The sequence below is a fragment of the Lissotriton vulgaris genome, chromosome 2_2, assembly GCF_964263255.1.
Source record: "Lissotriton vulgaris chromosome 2_2, aLisVul1.2, whole genome shotgun sequence".
NCBI classification, from domain to species: Eukaryota; Metazoa; Chordata; class Amphibia; order Caudata; family Salamandridae; genus Lissotriton; species Lissotriton vulgaris.
In genome coordinates, this window is record NC_141688.1 from 171,215,739 (window position 1) to 171,239,152 (window position 23,414).

Consider the following 23,414-nt stretch of genomic DNA (forward strand, 5'->3'; position numbering starts at 1 on the left):
ATATGGCCAGGATTAAGGGGGACCTCTTAAAAATAATTACCCAAAAGGAGATTTGTGAATATCAGACTCAAAGAGCTAGGCGTTATGAGACAGGGGAGCAAGCTGGGAGAGCATTAGCATTGCGCATAAGACAGGATTTGAATAGAAATAAAATTAGTAAGATGAAATTTAATGGGAGAGAGTATAACGACCCAAAATCCATAGTACAGGTGTTTCAAGAGTTTTATCAAAAACTTTATGATCAGGAGCCGGGGGTGGTATCTCATATACAAGACCAATTTCCTATAACACCTAGGGTGGGGGAGGAAGATAGACATCGATTGGAAGCGAGTATAACAAGTGAGGAGATAATGAATGCTTTAAGTGAACTGGCATTGGGTAAAGCAGCTGGCCCAGATGGGATCCCAATTGAGGTCTACAGGGCTCTGAGTGAAGAAATTCTCCCAATACTTGAGGATCTTTTTAACGGAGTTATATGCTCAGGTGTTATCCCTGATACGTGGAAGCAGACCAATATTGTGGTATTTCACAAAAAGGGGAAGCCAGAGGATAATCCCGGTTCATATAGGCCGATATCTTTAATAAATACAGACGCGAAATTATACTCAAAAGTTTGGGCTAAAAGACTAGGAGGGATTATAGGTCATTTAGTGTCACCCTGGCAGCATGGGTTTGTCCCAGGGCGAGGTACCACCGAACATACAGCCAGGGCTATTACATTATTTGACGCTGTTACGGCTGCAGGGAGTGACATGGCCATGATTTTATTGGATGCCGAGAAGGCGTTCGATCGGGTTGTTTGGAATTTTATGTGGGAGGTGTTGGAGAAAAGGGGTTTCGGAGAAAACTGTAGGAAAGGTATTAAGGCTATGTATGTGAACCCGGTGGCCAGAATTACCACTATGGGGCTTCAGTCAGAGGAGATAACGATTAAAAGGGGTACACGTCAGGGTTGCCCGTGTTCACCCATTTTGTTTGCATTATACATAGACCCTCTGATTAGGAAAATTGTGGCGACAGAGAAAATTTCCCCGGTTATATCTCACGGTTACACTACTAAGATTTTAGCATACGCTGATGATTTGGCAATTGTTACAAATAAGCCGGATACTGCAATACAAGAATTAAATAACTTGGCTCAGCACTTTGGGATATATTCAGGATACAAACTTAACACTGATAAAACTATAATAATTTGCACAAAGAATATTCCGAAAAGAGATCAAAGATATGTTGATGCTGCAATTTATCTAGGAGTCAAAATTAATGCTGATGTGGGCAAAATAACTCAGGAAAATTATCTGCCAGTATTAGCGGTGATTGAGAAAGATTTAAGGAGGATCGACGTTTTACATCTCTCCCTGATTGGACGAGTTAATGTACTTAAAATGACAATGTTCCCGAAATTGTTGTATTTATTCCGGGCTATCCCATTGTTAATTGATGAATCCCTGATGAAAAAAATGGATTCAGTTTTTTCACAGTTTCTCTGGCAATATGGGAAAATAAGAAGGTCATTAGCTAAAATGTCATTACCAATAGAGAGAGGAGGGCTAGCAGCTCCCAATCTAAGGCTATATCATTGGGTATGTTTACTGTTACATATGAAACACCTACTATGCTTCAATATCCCTGATGATTCCCCTAGGGTCCCTACAATCCATGAATTAGTAGTAGGTGAAAAAGCTAATGGAATTTTAACCCGGGAAGTGAGTGTTCAATTTTTCAAGAGGAGCAAAAGTAAGGTGATGCTAGGGGTATGGGGGGTTTGGAAGTTAATGTTGAAATTTCTTAAAATCCCCAAGATTAATGGAATTACAGACCTGTGGGATTCAACCCCATTCATACATCTGGGACAGAATAGAAATAGTGTTCTCTGGAAAAGGCTGGGTATTCGGTATTTGGGGGATGTTATGAATAAGGAAGAGATGTTGGGATTTGAGACCCTACAACAAAGATACGGTATCTCAGCGAACCACTGGATGTTGTATAACCAGTTAGAAAAATCGGTGAAATCCATAAGACCCAGGATCTCTATTCAGGAGGTTAACCCGATTGTTCAGTATATAAGGAATGGGGGTAGGAAGATTAAAATCGGATATGGTTTTCTGTTACAGGCCATGGAAGAGGATGTTGTACAGGTGGAAAATGCTTGGGCTCTTAAAATCGGGGACCCAAATGTAGATGTGGACTATGCACTGGCGTTGAATAAGAAAATTTTAAGAGCAACTAACTTAAAAGCTCAACATTATAAGATGATTTTTAATATATACTACACACCCGCGAAACTGTTTCAATGGGGTAAAAGGGATACGGACAGATGTCCAAGATGCAACCAAGGCCCAGCAGATTTAATCCATATGTTTTATTCTTGTCCAAATTTGAAACCTGTCTTAACTGAAATGGAGAAGTTTTTATCGGGGCTGCTAGAGGGCCAAATTTCTCTATCCCCAACGACTGTTTTAATTGGCAGGGATGAAAATCTTAAAATTACACAGGAAGCGGAAGCCTTTGTATTTTTGTGTGTTGCAGTATTAAGAATTTTAATAGCGGCAGCCTGGAAAGATCCAATAGCACCTTCATTCCAGATATGGTTAACTAGATTGCTTGGGATTCATAATATTGAGGATTGTTTATATAACTTTAAGGGACCAAAGAAGAAAGATTTCGGGAAAAAAATTTGGGCACCCCTTAGTAAATGGAGGGAATCAAGAGGATGAAATGGTTGAATCTATGTAGGCTTGTAAAAATCTGTTTAGATAAAGGTTTGATTTCGCCTTTTGTAAGATCAGAGGTACTTTACCAGTATTTGAATGTGTGTAAATATAAAAATAAGAAGCTAGTGTGTAGTTAGAAATTGACCTTTTTAAACCTCCGTGTATATTTCTCTGTTTTATCCAGCTGATAATCTATACGTATGTATGTATGTTTTTTCTTTTTGTATTCTAATCCATCTCAATAAAAATAAAAAAAATAAAAAAAAACAAAAACATGCAATACTGCTAGGCCTAAGATTCAATCTTGTCAAAACGTTCTCTGCAACTAGGCTCAAACCCCCCTTTTCCACCATGGATTTTCTTCAAACCACTTGCAATCAAAATAAGACCTTCCCAGCAGTGCTCCCAGACCCCTCAACCCACCCCCAAAAATCAAGAACACCCCCAAACAGCCCCCCAAAAACATGCAATACTGCTAAAAACACAATCTTTTCCACCAGGGATTTTCTTCAAACCACTTGCAATCAAAATTAGCCCTTCCGAGCAGTGCCCATAGACCCCTCAACCCACCCCCAAAGATCTAGAACACCCCCAAGCAGCCCGCCAAAAACATGCAATACTACCAGGCCAAAGTTTCAATCGTGCCAAAACGCTCTCTGCAACTAGGCCCAAACCCCCCTTTTCCACCATGGAGTTTCTTCAAACCACTTGCAATCAAAATTAGACCTTCCCAGCAGTGCTCGCAGACCCCTCAACCCACCCCCAAAAATCTAGAACACCCCCAAACAGCCCCCAAAAAACATGCAAAACTGCTTAAAAAAAATGTTTCCACCAGGGATTTTCTTCAAACCACTTGCAATCAAAATTAGACCTTCCCAGCAGTGCTCCCAGACCCCTCAACCCGACGAAACACAGTTCGGATTCAGGAGAGGGCATGGAACAGAGACTGCCTTGATAAAGGCCTCTGATGAGATCAGGACGATCATGGATCAGGGAGGGGCGGCTGTCCTGATCCTTCTGGATCTGTCGGCAGCCTTTGACACGGTCGACCATGTCACTCTTGTCGACCGTGTCACAACTCTGGGTATAAATGGTCAGGCTAGGGATCTTATTTCATCCTTCCTGGCAAACCGTACCCAGACAGTAAGGCTCGGAGATTTTTACTCTCCCATCTCTGCACTCCCTTGTGGAGTCCCACAAGGCTCCTCGCTAAGTCCCATGCTCTTTAACATCTATGTAGCGAACTTAGCGAGGATAATAAAGGCCTATGGGATACAGTTAACATCGTATGCAGATGATACCCAGCTGGTGCTGGGTATCCATAAGGATGGCCTTACTGTAGCAGCCAACTTCCAGAAAGCCATGCTCGAGGTCAGTACCTGGATGGCCTTGAACTGTCTCAGGCTTAACTCGGACAAGACCGAGATCATGACCTTCGGAAAACTCTCTCCTGAATGGTCTCTCGGTTGGTGGCCAGATAAGCTTGGCCATCCACCTGTCCCAGTGGAAAAAGCCAGAAACTTGGGAGTGATTTTCGACAACAAGCTGGTCTTCGACCTCCATGTTAATAAGGTTGTGTCATCTTCTTTTTACATCTTGAAAAAGATCAAGAAGCTGCTACCTTATCTCCCTCCGTCAGCCGGGAAGACTTTGGTCTCCACCTTAGTCTTCTCAAAAATAGATTACGGGAATGCTCTCTTTCTCCACACTCAGAAGCGTGTTATCACGAAGCTGCAATCTATTCAGAACGCGGCTGCTAGGATTCTTCTTAACATCCCTCGCCGCAAATCTACCACCTCTGGTATTCGCCAGCTTCTCTGGCTGAGAGTTGAGAGCCGTGTCAAATTTAAGGCCCTCTGTATTGCCTATAAGGCCATACATGGCACAGGACCCAGATTCTTGATCGAAGCTTTTCAGCTCTATACCCCCAGAAGGCACCTTAGATCGGCCAATACCAGTCTTCTGCTGGTGCCACGTACAAGATCAGTCACCTGGGGTGATAGGCGCTTTCTTGTGGCCACCCCAAAACTTTGGAACCTTCTGCCAACTGCCATAAAAGCTGCTCCGAATCTGATTAGCTTCCGTAGGCTTCTGAAAACATGGTTGTTTAACCAGTGAGAAGACGGTAGGATGATGAACCTTGTTGCTCCACAGCGCCGAGACACCTTCGGGTATTTGTTGCGCTATAAAAGTTGCGTAAATAAATAAATAAACCCCAAAAATCTAGAATACCCCCGAACAGCCCCCCAAAACATGAAAAACTGCTTAAAAAAACGTTTCCACCTGGGATTTTCTTCAATCAACTTGCAATCAAAATTAGACCTACCGAGCAGTGCTCCCAAACCCCTCACCCCACCCCCAAAGATCTAGAACACCCCCAAGCAGCCCCCTAAAAACATGCAATACTACCAGGCCTAAGTTTCAATCGTGCCAAAATGCTCTCTGCAACTAGGCCAAAACCCCCCTTTTCCACCATGGATTTTCTTCAAACCACTTGCAATCAAAATTAGACCTTCCCACCAGTGCTCCCAGACCCCTCAACCTACCCCAAAGATCTAGAACCCCCCCAAGCAGCCACTCAAAAACATGCAATACTGCTAGGCCTAAGATTCAATCTTGCCAAAACGTTCTCTGCAACTAGGCCGAAACCCCCCTTTTCTGCCATGGATTTTCTTCAAACTACTTGCATTCAGAATTAGACCATCCCAGCAATGCTCCCAGACCCCTCAACCCACCCTCAAAAATCTAGAATACCCCCAAACAGCCCCCCAAAAACATGCAATACTGCTAAAAACACAATCTTTTCCACCAGGGATTTTCTTCAAACCACTTGCAATCAAAATTAGCCCTTCCGAGCAGTGCCCATAGACCCCTCAACCCACCCCCAAAGATCTAGAACACCCCCAAGCAGCCCGCCAAAAACATGCAATACTACCAGGCCTAAGTTTCAATCGTGCCAAAACGCTCTCTGCAACTAGGCCCAAACCCCCCTTTTCCACCATGGAGTTTCTTCAAACCACTTGCAATCAAAATTAGACCTTCCCAGCAGTGCTCCCAGACCCCTCAACCCACCCCCAAAAATCTAGAACACCCCCAAACAGCCCCCAAAAAACATGCAAAACTGCTTAAAAAAATGTTTCCACCAGGGATTTTCTTCAAACCACTTGCAATCAAAATTAGACCTTCCCAGCAGTGCTCCCAGACCCCTCAACCCAACCCCAAAAATCTAGAATACCCCCGAACAGCCCCCCAAAAACATGAAAAACTGCTTAAAAAAACGTTTCCACCTGGGATTTTCTTCAATCAACTTGCAATCAAAATTAGACCTACCGAGCAGTGCTCCCAAACCCCTCACCCCACCCCCAAAGATCTAGAACACCCCCAAGCAGCCCCCTAAAAACATGCAATACTACCAGGCCTAAGTTTCAATCGTGCCAAAATGCTCTCTGCAACTAGGCCCAAACCCCCCTTTTCCACCATGGATTTTCTTCAAACCACTTGCAATCAAAATTAGACCTTTCCACCAGTGCTCCCAGACCCCTCAACCCACCCCCAAAGATCTAGAACCCCCCCAAGCAGCCACTCAAAAACATGCAATACTGCTAGGCCTAAGATTCAATCTTGCAAAAATTTTCTCTGCAACTCGGCCAAAACCCCCCTTTTCTACCATGGATTTTCTTCAAACCACTTGCACTCAGAATTAGACCATCCCAGCAATGCTCCCAGTCACCTCAACCCACCCCGAAAAATCTAGAACACCCCCAAACAGCCCCCCAAAAACATGCAATACTGCTAAAAACAAAACCTTTTCCACCAGGGATTTTCTTCAAACCACTTGCAATCAAAATGAGACCTTCCCAGTCGTGCTCCCAGACCCCTCAACCCAACCCCAAAAATCTAGAACACCCCCAAACACCCCCCTAAAAACATGCAATACTGCTGAAAAAAAACGTTTACACCAGGGATTTTCTTCAAACCACTTGCAATCAAAATTAGACCTTCCCAGCAGTGCTCACAGACCCCTCAACCCACCCCCAAAGATCTAGAACACCCGAGCAGCCCCCTAAAAACATGCAATACTACCAGGCCTAAGTTTCAATCGTGCCAAAATGTTCTCTGCAACTAGGCCCAAACCCCCTTTTCCACCATGTATTTTCTTCAAACCACTTGCATTCAGAATTAGACCATCCCAGCAGTGCTCCCAGACCCCTCAACCCACCCCGAAAAATCTAGAACACCCCCAAACAGTCCCCCAAAAACATGCAATACTGCTAGGCCTAAGATTCAATCTTGCCAAAACGTTCTCTGCAACTAGGCCGAAACCCCCTTTTTCTGCCATGGATTTTCTTCAAACTACTTGCATTCAGAATTAGACCATCCCAGCAATGCTCCCAGACCCCTCAACCCACCCTCAAAAATCTAGAATACCCCCAAACAGCCCCCCAAAAACATGCAATACTGCTAAAAACACAATCTTTTTCACCAGGGATTTTCTTCAAACCACTTGCAATCAAAATTAGCCCTTCCGAGCAGTGCCCATAGACCCCTCAACCCACCCCCAAAGATCTAGAACACCCCCAAGCAGCCCGCCAAAAACATGCAATACTACCAGGCCTAAGTTTCAATCGTGCCAAAACGCTCTCTGCAACTAGGCCCAAACCCCCCTTTTCCACCATGGAGTTTCTTCAAACCACTTGCAATCAAAATTAGACCTTTCCAGCAGTGCTCCCAGACCCCTCAACCCACCCCCAAAAATCTAGAACACCCCCAAACAGCCCCCAAAAAACATGCAAAACTGCTTAAAAAAATGTTTCCACCAGGGATTTTCTTCAAACCACTTGCAATCAAAATTAGACCTTCCCAGCAGTGCTCCCAGACCCCTCAACCCAACCCCAAAAATCTAGAATACCCCCGAACAGCCCCCCAAAAACATGAAAAACTGCTTAAAAAAACGTTTCCACCTGGGATTTTCTTCAATCAACTTGCAATCAAAATTAGACCTACCGAGCAGTGCTCCCAAACCCCTCACCCCACCCCCAAAGATCTAGAACACCCCCAAGCAGCCCCCTAAAAACATGCAATACTACCAGGCCTAAGTTTCAATCGTGCCAAAATGCTCTCTGCAACTAGGCCCAAACCCCCCTTTTCCACCATGGATTTTCTTCAAACCACTTGCAATCAAAATTAGACCTTTCCACCAGTGCTCCCAGACCCCTCAACCCACCCCCAAAGATCTAGAACCCCCCCAAGCAGCCACTCAAAAACATGCAATACTGCTAGGCCTAAGATTCAATCTTGCAAAAATTTTCTCTGCAACTCGGCCAAAACCCCCCTTTTCTACCATGGATTTTCTTCAAACCACTTGCACTCAGAATTAGACCATCCCAGCAATGCTCCCAGTCACCTCAACCCACCCCGAAAAATCTAGAACACCCCCAAACAGCCCCCCAAAAACATGCAATACTGCTAAAAACAAAAACTTTTCCACCAGGGATTTTCTTCAAACCACTTGCAATCAAAATGAGACCTTCCCAGTCGTGCTCCCAGACCCCTCAACCGAACCCCAAAAATCTAGAACACCCCCAAACACCCCCCTAAAAACATGCAATACTGCTGAAAAAAAATGTTTACACCAGGGATTTTCTTCAAACCACTTGCAATCAAAATTAGACCTTCCCAGCAGTGCTCACAGACCCCTCAACCCACCCCCAAAGATCTAGAACACCCGAGCAGCCCCCTAAAAACATGCAATACTACCAGGCCTAAGTTTCAATCGTGCCAAAATGTTCTCTGCAACTAGGCCCAAACCCCCTTTTCCACCATGTATTTTCTTCAAACCACTTGCATTCAGAATTAGACCATCCCAGCAGTGCTCCCAGACCCCTCAACCCACCCCGAAAAATCTAGAACACCCCCAAACAGTCCCCCAAAAACATGCAATACCGCTAAAAACAAAACCTTTTCCAGCAGGGATTTTCTTCAAACCACTTGCAATAAAAATTAGACTTTCCGAGCAGTACTCCAAGACCCCTCAACCCACCCCCAAAGATCTAGAACACCCCCAAGCAGCCCGCCGAAAACATGCAATACTACCAGGCCTAAGTTTCAATCGTGCCAAAACGCTCTCTGCAACTAGGCCCAAACCTCTTTTTCCACCATGGATTTTCTTCAAACCACTTGCAATCAAAATTAGACCTACCCAGCAGTGCTCCCAGACCCCTCAACCCACCCCCAAAAATCTAGAACACCCCCAAACAGCCCACCAAAAACATGCAATACTGCTTAAAAAAAACTTTCCTGCCAGGGATTTGCTTCAATCCACTTGCAATCAAAATTAGACCTTCCCAGCAGTGCTCACAGACCCCTCAACCCACCCCCAAAGATCTAGAACACCCCCAAGCAGCCCCTAAAAACATGCAATACTATCAGGCCTAAATTTCAATCGTGCCAAAATGCTCTCTGCAACTAGGCCCAAACCCCCCTTTTCCACCATGGATTTTCTTCAAACCACTTGCAATCAAAATTAGACCTTCCCAGCAGTGCTCCCAGACCCCTCAACCCACCCCAAAAAATCTAGAACACCACCAAACAGCCCCCCAAAAACATGCAAAACTGCTTAAAAAAACGTTTCCACCATGAATTTTCTTCAAACCACTTGCAATCAAAAGTAGACCTTCCCAGCAGTGCGCCCAGACCCCTCAACCCAACCCCAAAAATCTAGAATACCCCCAAACAGCCCCCCAAAAACATGCAAAACTGCTTAAAAAAACGTTTCCATCTGGGATTTTCTTCAAACCACTTGCAATCAAAATTAGACCTTTCCACCAGTGCTCCCCGACCCCTCAACCCACCCCCAAAGATCTAGAGCCCCCCCCAAGCAGCCACCCAAAAACATGCAATACTGCTAGGCCTAAGATTCAATCTTGTCAAAACGTTCTCTGCAACTAGGCCCAAACCCCCCTTTTCCACCATGGATTTTCTTCAAACCACTTGCAATCAAAATTAGACCTTCCCAGCAGTGCTTCCAGACCCCTCAACCCACCCCCAAAAATCTAGAACACCCCCAAACAGCCCCCCAAAAACATGCAATACTGCTAAAAACAAAATCTTTTCCACCAGGGATTTTCTTCAAACCACTTGCAATCAAAATTAGCCCTTCCGAGCAGTGCCCATAGACCCCTCAACCCACCCCCAAAGATCTAGAACACCCCCAAGCAGCCCGCCAAAAACATGCAATACTACCAGGCCTAAGTTTCAATCGTGCCAAAACGCTCTCTGCAACTAGGCCCAAACCCCCCTTTTCCACCATGGAGTTTCTTCAAACCACTTGCAATCAAAATTAGACCTTCCCAGCAGTGCTCCCAGACCCCTCAACCCACCCCCAAAAATCTAGAACACCCCCAAACAGCCCCCAAAAAACATGCAAAACTGCTTAAAAAAATGTTTCCACCAGGGATTTTCTTCAAACCACTTGCAATCAAAATTAGACCTTCCCAGCAGTGCTCCCAGACCCCTCAACCCAACCCCAAAAATCTAGAATACCCCCGAACAGCCCCCCAAAAACATGAAAAACTGCTTAAAAAAACGTTTCCACCTGGGATTTTCTTCAATCAACTTGCAATCAAAATCAGACCTACCGAGCAGTGCTCCCAAACCCCTCACCCCACCCCCAAAGATCTAGAACACCCCCAAGCAGCCCCCTAAAAACATGCAATACTACCAGGCCTAAGTTTCAATCGTGCCAAAATGCTCTCTGCAACTAGGCCCAAACCCCCCTTTTCCACCATGGATTTTCTTCAAACCACTTGCAATCAAAATTAGACCTTTCCACCAGTGCTCCCAGACCCCTCAACCCACCCCCAAAGATCTAGAACCCCCCCAAGCAGCCACTCAAAAACATGCAATACTGCTAGGCCTAAGATTCAATCTTGCAAAAATTTTCTCTGCAACTCGGCCAAAAACCCCCTTTTCTACCATGGATTTTCTTCAAACCACTTGCACTCAGAATTAGACCATCCCAGCAATGCTCCCAGTCACCTCAACCCACCCCGAAAAATCTAGAACACCCCCAAACAGCCCCCCAAAAACATGCAATACTGCTAAAAACAAAACCTTTTCCACCAGGGATTTTCTTCAAACCACTTGCAATCAAAATGAGACCTTCCCAGTCGTGCTCCCAGACCCCTCAACCCAACCCCAAAAATCTAGAACACCCCCAAACACCCCCCTAAAAACATGCAATACTGCTGAAAAAAAACGTTTACACCAGGGATTTTCTTCAAACCACTTGCAATCAAAATTAGACCTTCCCAGCAGTGCTCACAGACCCCTCAACCCACCCCCAAAGATCTAGAACACCCGAGCAGCCCCCTAAAAACATGCAATACTACCAGGCCTAAGTTTCAATCGTGCCAAAATGTTCTCTGCAACTAGGCCCAAACCCCCTTTTCCACCATGTATTTTCTTCAAACCACTTGCATTCAGAATTAGACCATCCCAGCAGTGCTCCCAGACCCCTCAACCCACCCCGAAAAATCTAGAACACCCCCAAACAGTCCCCCAAAAACATGCAATACTGCTAGGCCTAAGATTCAATCTTGCCAAAACGTTCTCTGCAACTAGGCCGAAACCCCCTTTTTCTGCCATGGATTTTCTTCAAACTACTTGCATTCAGAATTAGACCATCCCAGCAATGCTCCCAGACCCCTCAACCCACCCTCAAAAATCTAGAATACCCCCAAACAGCCCCCCAAAAACATGCAATACTGCTAAAAACACAATCTTTTCCACCAGGGATTTTCTTCAAACCACTTGCAATCAAAATTAGCCCTTCCGAGCAGTGCCCATAGACCCCTCAACCCACCCCCAAAGATCTAGAACACCCCCAAGCAGCCCGCCAAAAACATGCAATACTACCAGGCCTAAGTTTCAATCGTGCCAAAACGCTCTCTGCAACTAGGCCCAAACCCCCCTTTTCCACCATGGAGTTTCTTCAAACCACTTGCAATCAAAATTAGACCTTTCCAGCAGTGCTCCCAGACCCCTCAACCCACCCCCAAAAATCTAGAACACCCCCAAACAGCCCCCAAAAAACATGCAAAACTGCTTAAAAAAATGTTTCCACCAGGGATTTTCTTCAAACCACTTGCAATCAAAATTAGACCTTCCCAGCAGTGCTCCCAGACCCCTCAACCCAACCCCAAAAATCTAGAATACCCCCGAACAGCCCCCCAAAAACATGAAAAACTGCTTAAAAAAACGTTTCCACCTGGGATTTTCTTCAATCAACTTGCAATCAAAATTAGACCTACCGAGCAGTGCTCCCAAACCCCTCACCCCACCCCCAAAGATCTAGAACACCCCCAAGCAGCCCCCTAAAAACATGCAATACTACCAGGCCTAAGTTTCAATCGTGCCAAAATGCTCTCTGCAACTAGGCCCAAACCCCCCTTTTCCACCATGGATTTTCTTCAAACCACTTGCAATCAAAATTAGACCTTTCCACCAGTGCTCCCAGACCCCTCAACCCACCCCCAAAGATCTAGAACCCCCCCAAGCAGCCACTCAAAAACATGCAATACTGCTAGGCCTAAGATTCAATCTTGCAAAAATTTTCTCTGCAACTCGGCCAAAACCCCCCTTTTCTACCATGGATTTTCTTCAAACCACTTGCACTCAGAATTAGACCATCCCAGCAATGCTCCCAGTCACCTCAACCCACCCCGAAAAATCTAGAACACCCCCAAACAGCCCCCCAAAAACATGCAATACTGCTAAAAACAAAAACTTTTCCACCAGGGATTTTCTTCAAACCACTTGCAATCAAAATGAGACCTTCCCAGTCGTGCTCCCAGACCCCTCAACCGAACCCCAAAAATCTAGAACACCCCCAAACACCCCCCTAAAAACATGCAATACTGCTGAAAAAAAATGTTTACACCAGGGATTTTCTTCAAACCACTTGCAATCAAAATTAGACCTTCCCAGCAGTGCTCACAGACCCCTCAACCCACCCCCAAAGATCTAGAACACCCGAGCAGCCCCCTAAAAACATGCAATACTACCAGGCCTAAGTTTCAATCGTGCCAAAATGTTCTCTGCAACTAGGCCCAAACCCCCTTTTCCACCATGTATTTTCTTCAAACCACTTGCATTCAGAATTAGACCATCCCAGCAGTGCTCCCAGACCCCTCAACCCACCCCGAAAAATCTAGAACACCCCCAAACAGTCCCCCAAAAACATGCAATACCGCTAAAAACAAAACCTTTTCCAGCAGGGATTTTCTTCAAACCACTTGCAATAAAAATTAGACTTTCCGAGCAGTACTCCAAGACCCCTCAACCCACCCCCAAAGATCTAGAACACCCCCAAGCAGCCCGCCGAAAACATGCAATACTACCAGGCCTAAGTTTCAATCGTGCCAAAACGCTCTCTGCAACTAGGCCCAAACCTCTTTTTCCACCATGGATTTTCTTCAAACCACTTGCAATCAAAATTAGACCTACCCAGCAGTGCTCCCAGACCCCTCAACCCACCCCCAAAAATCTAGAACACCCCCAAACAGCCCACCAAAAACATGCAATACTGCTTAAAAAAAACTTTCCTGCCAGGGATTTGCTTCAATCCACTTGCAATCAAAATTAGACCTTCCCAGCAGTGCTCACAGACCCCTCAACCCACCCCCAAAGATCTAGAACACCCCCAAGCAGCCCCTAAAAAATGCAATACTATCAGGCCTAAATTTCAATCGTACCAAAATGCTCTCTGCAACTAGGCCCAAACCCCCCTTTTCCACCATGGATTTTCTTCAAACCACTTGCAATCAAAATTAGACCTTCCCAGCAGTGCTCCCAGACCCCTCAACCCACCCCAAAAAATCTAGAACACCACCAAACAGCCCCCCAAAAACATGCAAAACTGCTTAAAAAAACGTTTCCACCATGAATTTTCTTCAAACCACTTGCAATCAAAAGTAGACCTTCCCAGCAGTGCGCCCAGACCCCTCAACCCAACCCCAAAAATCTAGAATACCCCCAAACAGCCCCCCAAAAACATGCAAAACTGCTTAAAAAAACGTTTCCATCTGGGATTTTCTTCAAACCACTTGCAATCAAAATTAGACCTTTCCACCAGTGCTCCCCGACCCCTCAACCCACCCCCAAAGATCTAGAGCCCCCCCAAGCAGCCACCCAAAAACATGCAATACTGCTAGGCCTAAGATTCAATCTTGTCAAAACGTTCTCTGCAACTAGGCCCAAACCCCCCTTTTCCACCATGGATTTTCTTCAAACCACTTGCAATCAAAATTAGACCTTCCCAGCAGTGCTTCCAGACCCCTCAACCCACCCCCAAAAATCTAGAACACCCCCAAACAGCCCCCCAAAAACATGCAATACTGCTAAAAACAAAATCTTTTCCACCAGGGATTTTCTTCAAACCACTTGCAATCAAAATTAGCCCTTCCGAGCAGTGCCCATAGACCCCTCAACCCACCCCCAAAGATCTAGAACACCCCCAAGCAGCCTGCCAAAAACATGCAATACTACCAGGCCTAAGTTTCAATCGTGCCAAAACGCTCACTGCAACTAGGCCCAAACCCCGCTTTTCCACCATGGATTTTCTTCAAACCACTTGCAATCAAAATTAGACCTTCCCAGCAGTGCTCCCAGACCCCTCAACCCACCCCAAAAAATCTAGAACACCACCAAACAGCCCCCCAAAAACATGCAAAACTGCTTAAAAAAACGTTTCCACCATGGATTTTCTTCAAACCACTTGCAATCAAAAGTAGACCTTCCCAGCAGTGCGCCCAGACCCCTCAACCCAACCCCAAAAATCTAGAATACCCCCAAACAGCCCCCCAAAAACATGCAAAACTGCTTAAAAAAACGTTTCCATCTGGGATTTTCTTCAAACCACTTGCAATCAAAATTAGACCTTCCCACCAGTGCTCCCCGACCCCTCAACCCACCCCCAAAGATCTAGAGCCCCCCCAAGCAGCCACCCAAAAACATGCAATACTGCTAGGCCTAAGATTCAATCTTGTCAAAACGTTCTCTGCAACTAGGCCCAAACCCCCCTTTTCCACCAGGGATTTTCTTCAAACCACTTGCAATCAAAATTATACCTTCCCAGCAGTGCTTCCAGACCCCTCAACCCACCCCCAAAAATCTAGAACACCCCCAAACAGCCCCCCAAAAACATGCAATTCTGCTAAAAACAAAATCTTTTCCACCAGGGATTTTCTTCAAACCACTTGCAATCAAAATTAGCCCTTCCGAGCAGTGCCCATAGACCCCTCAACCCACCCCAAAAAATCTAGAACACCACCAAACAGCCCCCCAAAAACATGCAAAACTGCTTAAAAAAACGTTTCCACCATGGATTTTCTTCAAACCACTTGCAATCAAAAGTAGACCTTCCCAGCAGTGCGCCCAGACCCCTCAACCCAACCCCAAAAATCTAGAATACCCCCAAACAGCCCCCCAAAAACATGCAAAACTGCTTAAAAAAACGTTTCCATCTGGGATTTTCTTCAAACCACTTGCAATCAAAATTAGACCTTCCCACCAGTGCTCCCCGACCCCTCAACCCACCCCCAAAGATCTAGAGCCCCCCCAAGCAGCCACCCAAAAACATGCAATACTGCTAGGCCTAAGATTCAATCTTGTCAAAACGTTCTCTGCAACTAGGCCCAAACCCCCCTTTTCCACCATGGATTTTCTTCAAACCACTTGCAATCAAAATTAGACCTTCCCAGCAGTGCTCCCAGACCCCTCAACCCACCCCCAAAAATCTAGAACACCCCAAAACAGCCCCCCAAAACCATGCAAAACTGCTTAAAAAAATGTTTCCACCAGGGATTTTCTTCAAACCACTTGCAATCAAAATTAGACCATCCCAGCAGTGCTCCCAGACCCCTCAACCCAACCCCAAAAATCTAGAATACCCCCAAACAACCCCCCAAAAACATGAAAAACTGCTTACAAAAACGTTTCCACCTGGGATTTTCTTCAAACAACTTGCAATCAAAATTAGACCTACCGAGCAGTGCTCCCAAACCCCTCACCCCACCCCAAAGATGTAGAACACCCCCAAGCAGCCCCCTAAAAACATGCATTACTACCAGGCCTAAGTTTCAATCGTGCCAAAATGCTCTCTGCAACTAGGCCCAAACCCCCCTTTTCTACCATGGATTTTCTTCAAACCAATTGCATTCAGAAATAGACCATCCCAGCAATGCTCCCAGACACCTTAACCCACCCCGAAAAATCTAGAACACCCCCAAACAGCCCCCCAAAAACATGCAATACTGCTAAAAACAAAATCTTTTCCACCAGGGATTTTCTTCAAACCACTTACAATCAAAATGAGACCTTCCCAGCAGTGCTCCCAGACCCCTCAACCCAACCCCAAAAATCTAGAACACCCCCAAACACCCCCCTAAAAACATGCAATACTGCTGAAAAAAAACGTTTACACCAGGGATTTTCTTCAAACCACTTGCAATCAAAATTAGACCTTCCCAGCAGTGCTCACAGACCCCTCAACCCACCCCCAAAGATCTAGAACACCCCGAGCAGCCCCCTAAAAACATGCAATACTACCAGGCCTAAGTTTCAATCGTGCCAAAATGTTCTCTGCAACTAGGCCCAAACCCCCCTTTTCCACCATGTATTTTCTTCAAACAAATTGAAATCAAAATTAGACCTTCCCACCAGTGCTCCCAGACCCCTCAACCCACCCCCAAAGATCTAGATCCCCCCCAAGCAGCCGCCCAAAGACATGCAATACTGCTAGGCCTAAGATTCAATCTTGCCAAAACGTTCTCTGCAACTAGGCCCAAACCCCCTTTTCTACCACAGATTTTCTTCAAACCACTTGCATTCAGAATTAGACCATCCCAGCAGTGCTCCCAGACCCCTCAACCCACCCCGAAAAATCTAGAACACCCCCAAACAGTCCCCCAAAAACATGCAATACTGCTAAAAACAAAAACTTTTCCAGCAGGGATTTTCTTCAAACCACTTGCAATCAAAATTAGACCTTCCGAGCAGTACTCCCAGACCCCTCAACCCACCCCCAAAGATCTAGGACACCCCCAAGCAGCCCGCCGAAAACATGCAATACTACCAGGCCTAAGTTTCAATCGTGCCAAAACACTCTCTGCAACTAGGCCCAAACCTCTTTTTCCACCATGGATTTTCTTCAAACCACTTGCAATCAAAATTAGACCTACCCAGCAGTGCTCCCAGACCCCTCAACCCACCCCCAAAAATCTAGAACACCCCCAAACAGCCCCCCAAAAACATGCAATACTGCTTAAAAAAACTTTCCTGCCAGGGATTTTCTTCAAACCACTTGCAATCAAAATTAGACCTTCCCAGCAGTGCTCACAGACCCCTCAACCCACCCCCAAAGATCTAGAACACCCCCAAGCAGCCCCCTAAAAGCATGCAATACTATCAGGCCTAAATTTCAATCGTGCCAAAATGCTCTCTGCAACTAGGCCCAAACCCCCCTTTTCCACCATGGATTTTCTTCAAACCACTTGCAATCAAAATTAGACCTTCCCAGCAATGCTCCCAGACCCCTCAACCCACCCCAAAAAATCTAGAACACCACCAAACAGCCCCCCAAAAACATGCAAAACTGCTTTAAAAAAACGTTTCCACCAGGGATTTTCTTAAAACCACTTGCAATCAAAAGTAGACCTTCCCAGCAGTGCTCCCAGACCCCTCAACCCAACCCCAAAAATCTAGAATACCCCCAAACAGCCCCCCAAAAATATGCAAAACTGCTTAAAAAAACGTTTCCACCTGGGATTTTCTTCAAACAACTTGCAATCAAAATTAGACCTTCCAAGCAGTGCTCCCAGACCTCTCAACCCACCCCCAAAGATCTAGAACACCCCCAAGCAGCCCGCCAAAAACATGCAATACTACCAGGCCTAAATTTGAATCGTGCCAAAATGCTCTCTGCAACTAGGCCCAAACCCCCCTTTCCCACCATGAATTTTCTTCAAACCACTTGCAATCAAAATTAGACCTTCCCACCAGTGCTCCCAGACCCCTCAACCTACCCCAAAGATCTAGAACCCCCCCAAGCAGCCACTCAAAAACATGCAATACTGCTAGGCCTAAGATTCAATCTTGCCAAAACGTTCTCTGCAACTAGGCCGAAACCCCCCTTTTCTGCCATGGATTTTCTTCAAACTACTTGCATTCAGAATTAGACCATCCCAGCAATGCTCCCAGACCCCTCAACCCACCCCGAAAAAATTAAGAACACCCCCATACAGCCCCCCAAAAACATGCAAAACTGCTTAAAAAAAACGTTTCCACCAGGGATTTTCTTCAAACTACTTGCAATCAAAAGTAGACCTTCCCAGCAGTGCTCCCAGACCCCTCAACCCAACCCCAAAAATCTAGAATACCCCCAAACAGCCCCCCAAAAACATGCAAAACTGCTTAAAAAAACGTTTCCACCTGGGATTTTCTTCAAACCACTTGCAATCAAAATTAGACCTTCCCACCAGTGCTCCCCGACCCCTCAACCCACCCCCAAAGATCTAGAACCCCCCCCAAGCAGCCACCCAAAAACATGCAATACTGCTAGGCCTAAGATTCAATCTTGTCAAAACGTTCTCTGCAACTAGGCCCAAACCCCCCTTTTCCACCATGGATTTTCTTCAAACCACTTGCAATCAAAATAAGACCTTCCCAGCAGTGCTCCCAGACCCCTCAACCCACCCCCAAAAATCTAGAACACCCCCAAACAGCCCCCCAAAAACATGCAATACTGCTAAAAACACAATCTTTTCCACCAGGGATTTTCTTCAAACCACTTGCAATCAAAATTAGCCCTTCGGAGCAGTGCCCATAGACCCCTCAACCCACCCCCAAAGATCTAGAGCACCCCCAAGCAGCCCGCCAAAAACATGCAATACTACCAGGCCTAAGTTTCAATCGTGCCAAAACGCTCTCTGCAACTAGGCCCAAACCCCCCTTTTCCACCAGGGATTTTCTTCAAACCACTTGCAATCAAAATTAGACCTTCCCACCAGTGCTCCCAGACCCCTCAACCTACCCCAAAGATCTAGAACCCCCCCAAGCAGCCACTCAAAAACATGCAATACTGCTAGGCCTAAGATTCAATCTTGCCAAAACGTTCTCTGCAACTAGGCCGAAACCCCCCTTTTCTGCCATGGATTTTCTTCAAACTACTTGCATTCAGAATTAGACCATCCCAGCAATGCTCCCAGACCCCTCAACCCACCCCGAAAAATCTGGAACACCCCCATACAGCCCCCCAAAAACATGCAATACTGCTGAAAACAAAAACTTTTTCACCAGGGATTTTCTTCAAACCACTTGCAATCAAAATTAGACCTTCCCAGCAGTGCTCCCAGACCCCTCAACCCAACCCCAAAAAACTAGAACCCCCCAAACAGCCCCCCAAAACATGCAATACAGCTTAAAAAATACGTTTCCACCAGGGATTTTCTTGAAACCACTTGCAATCAAAATTAGACCTTCCCAGCAGTGCTTCCAGACCCCTCAACCCACCCCCAAAAATCTAGAACACCCCCAAACAGCCCCCCAAAAACATGCAATTCTGCTAAAAACAAAATCTTTTCCACCAGGGATTTTCTTCAAACCACTTGCAATCAAAATTAGCCCTTCCGAGCAGTGCCCATAGACCCCTCAACCCACCCCAAAAAATCTAGAACACCACCAAACAGCCCCCCAAAAACATGCAAAACTGCTTAAAAAAACGTTTCCACCATGGATTTTCTTCAAACCACTTGCAATCAAAAGTAGACCTTCCCAGCAGTGCGCCCAGACCCCTCAACCCAACCCCAAAAATCTAGAATACCCCCAAACAGCCCCCCAAAAACATGCAAAACTGCTTAAAAAAACGTTTCCATCTGGGATTTTCTTCAAACCACTTGCAATCAAAATTAGACCTTCCCACCAGTGCTCCCCGACCCCTCAACCCACCCCCAAAGATCTAGAGCCCCCCCAAGCAGCCACCCAAAAACATGCAATACTGCTAGGCCTAAGATTCAATCTTGTCAAAACGTTCTCTGCAACTAGGCCCAAACCCCCCTTTTCCACCATGGATTTTCTTCAAACCACTTGCAATCAAAATTAGACCTTCCCAGCAGTGCTCCCAGACCCCTCAACCCACCCCCAAAAATCTAGAACACCCCAAAACAGCCCCCCAAAACCATGCAAAACTGCTTAAAAAAATGTTTCCACCAGGGATTTTCTTCAAACCACTTGCAATCAAAATTAGACCATCCCAGCAGTGCTCCCAGACCCCTCAACCCAACCCCAAAAATCTAGAATACCCCCAAACAACCCCCCAAAAACATGAAAAACTGCTTACAAAAACGTTTCCACCTGGGATTTTCTTCAAACAACTTGCAATCAAAATTAGACCTACCGAGCAGTGCTCCCAAACCCCTCACCCCACCCCAAAGATGTAGAACACCCCCAAGCAGCCCCCTAAAAACATGCATTACTACCAGGCCTAAGTTTCAATCGTGCCAAAATGCTCTCTGCAACTAGGCCCAAACCCCCCTTTTCTACCATGGATTTTCTTCAAACCAATTGCATTCAGAAATAGACCATCCCAGCAATGCTCCCAGACACCTCAACCCACCCCGAAAAATCTAGAACACCCCCAAACAGCCCCCCAAAAACATGCAATACTGCTAAAAACAAAAACTTTTCCACCAGGGATTTTCTTCAAACCACTTACAATCAAAATGAGACCTTCCCAGTCGTGCTCCCAGACCCCTCAACCCAACCCCAAAAATCTAGAACACCCCCAAACACCCCCCTAAAAACATGCAATACTGCTGAAAAAAAACGTTTACACCAGGGATTTTCTTCAAACCACTTGCAATCAAAATTAGACCTTCCCAGCAGTGCTCACAGACCCCTCAACCCACCCCCAAAGATCTAGAACACCCCGAGCAGCCCCCTAAAAACATGCAATACTACCAGGCCTAAGTTTCAATCGTGCCAAAATGTTCTCTGCAACTAGGCCCAAACCCCCCTTTTCCACCATGTATTTTCTTCAAACAAATTGAAATCAAAATTAGACCTTCCCACCAGTGCTCCCAGACCCCTCAACCCACCCCCAAAGATCTAGATCCCCCCCAAGCAGCCGCCCAAAGACATGCAATACTGCTAGGCCTAAGATTCAATCTTGCCAAAACGTTCTCTGCAACTAGGCCCAAACCCCCTTTTCTACCACAGATTTTCTTCAAACCACTTGCATTCAGAATTAGACCATCCCAGCAGTGCTCCCAGACCCCTCAACCCACCCCGAAAAATCTAGAACACCCCCAAACAGTCCCCCAAAAACATGCAATACTGCTAAAAACAAAAACTTTTCCAGCAGGGATTTTCTTCAAACCACTTGCAATCAAAATTAGACCTTCCGAGCAGTACTCCCAGACCCCTCAACCCACCCCCAAAGATCTAGGACACCCCCAAGCAGCCCGCCGAAAACATGCAATACTACCAGGCCTAAGTTTCAATCGTGCCAAAACACTCTCTGCAACTAGGCCCAAACCTCTTTTTCCACCATGGATTTTCTTCAAACCACTTGCAATCAAAATTAGACCTACCCAGCAGTGCTCCCAGACCCCTCAACCCACCCCCAAAAATCTAGAACACCCCCAAACAGCCCCCCAAAAACATGCAATACTGCTTAAAAAAACTTTCCTGCCAGGGATTTTCTTCAAACCACTTGCAATCAAAATTAGACCTTCCCAGCAGTGCTCACAGACCCCTCAACCCACCCCCAAAGATCTAGAACACCCCCAAGCAGCCCCCTAAAAGCATGCAATACTATCAGGCCTAAATTTCAATCGTGCCAAAATGCTCTCTGCAACTAGGCCCAAACCCCCCTTTTCCACCATGGATTTTCTTCAAACCACTTGCAATCAAAATTAGACCTTCCCAGCAATGCTCCCAGACCCCTCAACCCACCCCAAAAAATCTAGAACACCACCAAACAGCCCCCCAAAAACATGCAAAACTGCTTTAAAAAAACGTTTCCACCAGGGATTTTCTTAAAACCACTTGCAATCAAAAGTAGACCTTCCCAGCAGTGCTCCCAGACCCCTCAACCCAACCCCAAAAATCTAGAATACCCCCAAACAGCCCCCCAAAAATATGCAAAACTGCTTAAAAAAACGTTTCCACCTGGGATTTTCTTCAAACAACTTGCAATCAAAATTAGGCCTTCCAAGCAGTGCTCCCAGACCCCTCAACCCACCCCCAAAGATCTAGAACACCCCCAAGCAGCCCGCCAAAAACATGCAATACTACCAGGCCTAAATTTGAATCGTGCCAAAATGCTCTCTGCAACTAGGCCCAAACCCCCCTTTCCCACCATGAATTTTCTTCAAACCACTTGCAATCAAAATTAGACCTTCCCACCAGTGCTCCCAGACCCCTCAACCTACCCCAAAGATCTAGAACCCCCCCAAGCAGCCACTCAAAAACATGCAATACTGCTAGGCCTAAGATTCAATCTTGCCAAAACGTTCTCTGCAACTAGGCCGAAACCCCCCTTTTCTGCCATGGATTTTCTTCAAACTACTTGCATTCAGAATTAGACCATCCCAGCAATGCTCCCAGACCCCTCAACCCACCCCGAAAAAATTAAGAACACCCCCATACAGCCCCCCAAAAACATGCAAAACTGCTTAAAAAAAACGTTTCCACCAGGGATTTTCTTCAAACTACTTGCAATCAAAAGTAGACCTTCCCAGCAGTGCTCCCAGACCCCTCAACCCAACCCCAAAAATCTAGAATACCCCCAAACAGCCCCCCAAAAACATGCAAAACTGCTTAAAAAAACGTTTCCACCTGGGATTTTCTTCAAACCACTTGCAATCAAAATTAGACCTTCCCACCAGTGCTCCCCGACCCCTCAACCCACCCCCAAAGATCTAGAACCCCCCCCAAGCAGCCACCCAAAAACATGCAATACTGCTAGGCCTAAGATTCAATCTTGTCAAAACGTTCTCTGCAACTAGGCCCAAACCCCCCTTTTCCACCATGGATTTTCTTCAAACCACTTGCAATCAAAATAAGACCTTCCCAGCAGTGCTCCCAGACCCCTCAACCCACCCCCAAAAATCTAGAACACCCCCAAACAGCCCCCCAAAAACATGCAATACTGCTAAAAACACAATCTTTTCCACCAGGGATTTTCTTCAAACCACTTGCAATCAAAATTAGCCCTTCGGAGCAGTGCCCATAGACCCCTCAACCCACCCCCAAAGATCTAGAGCACCCCCAAGCAGCCCGCCAAAAACATGCAATACTACCAGGCCTAAGTTTCAATCGTGCCAAAACGCTCTCTGCAACTAGGCCCAAACCCCCCTTTTCCACCAGGGATTTTCTTCAAACCACTTGCAATCAAAATTAGACCTTCCCACCAGTGCTCCCAGACCCCTCAACCTACCCCAAAGATCTAGAACCCCCCCAAGCAGCCACTCAAAAACATGCAATACTGCTAGGCCTAAGATTCAATCTTGCCAAAACGTTCTCTGCAACTAGGCCGAAACCCCCCTTTTCTGCCATGGATTTTCTTCAAACTACTTGCATTCAGAATTAGACCATCCCAGCAATGCTCCCAGACCCCTCAACCCACCCCGAAAAATC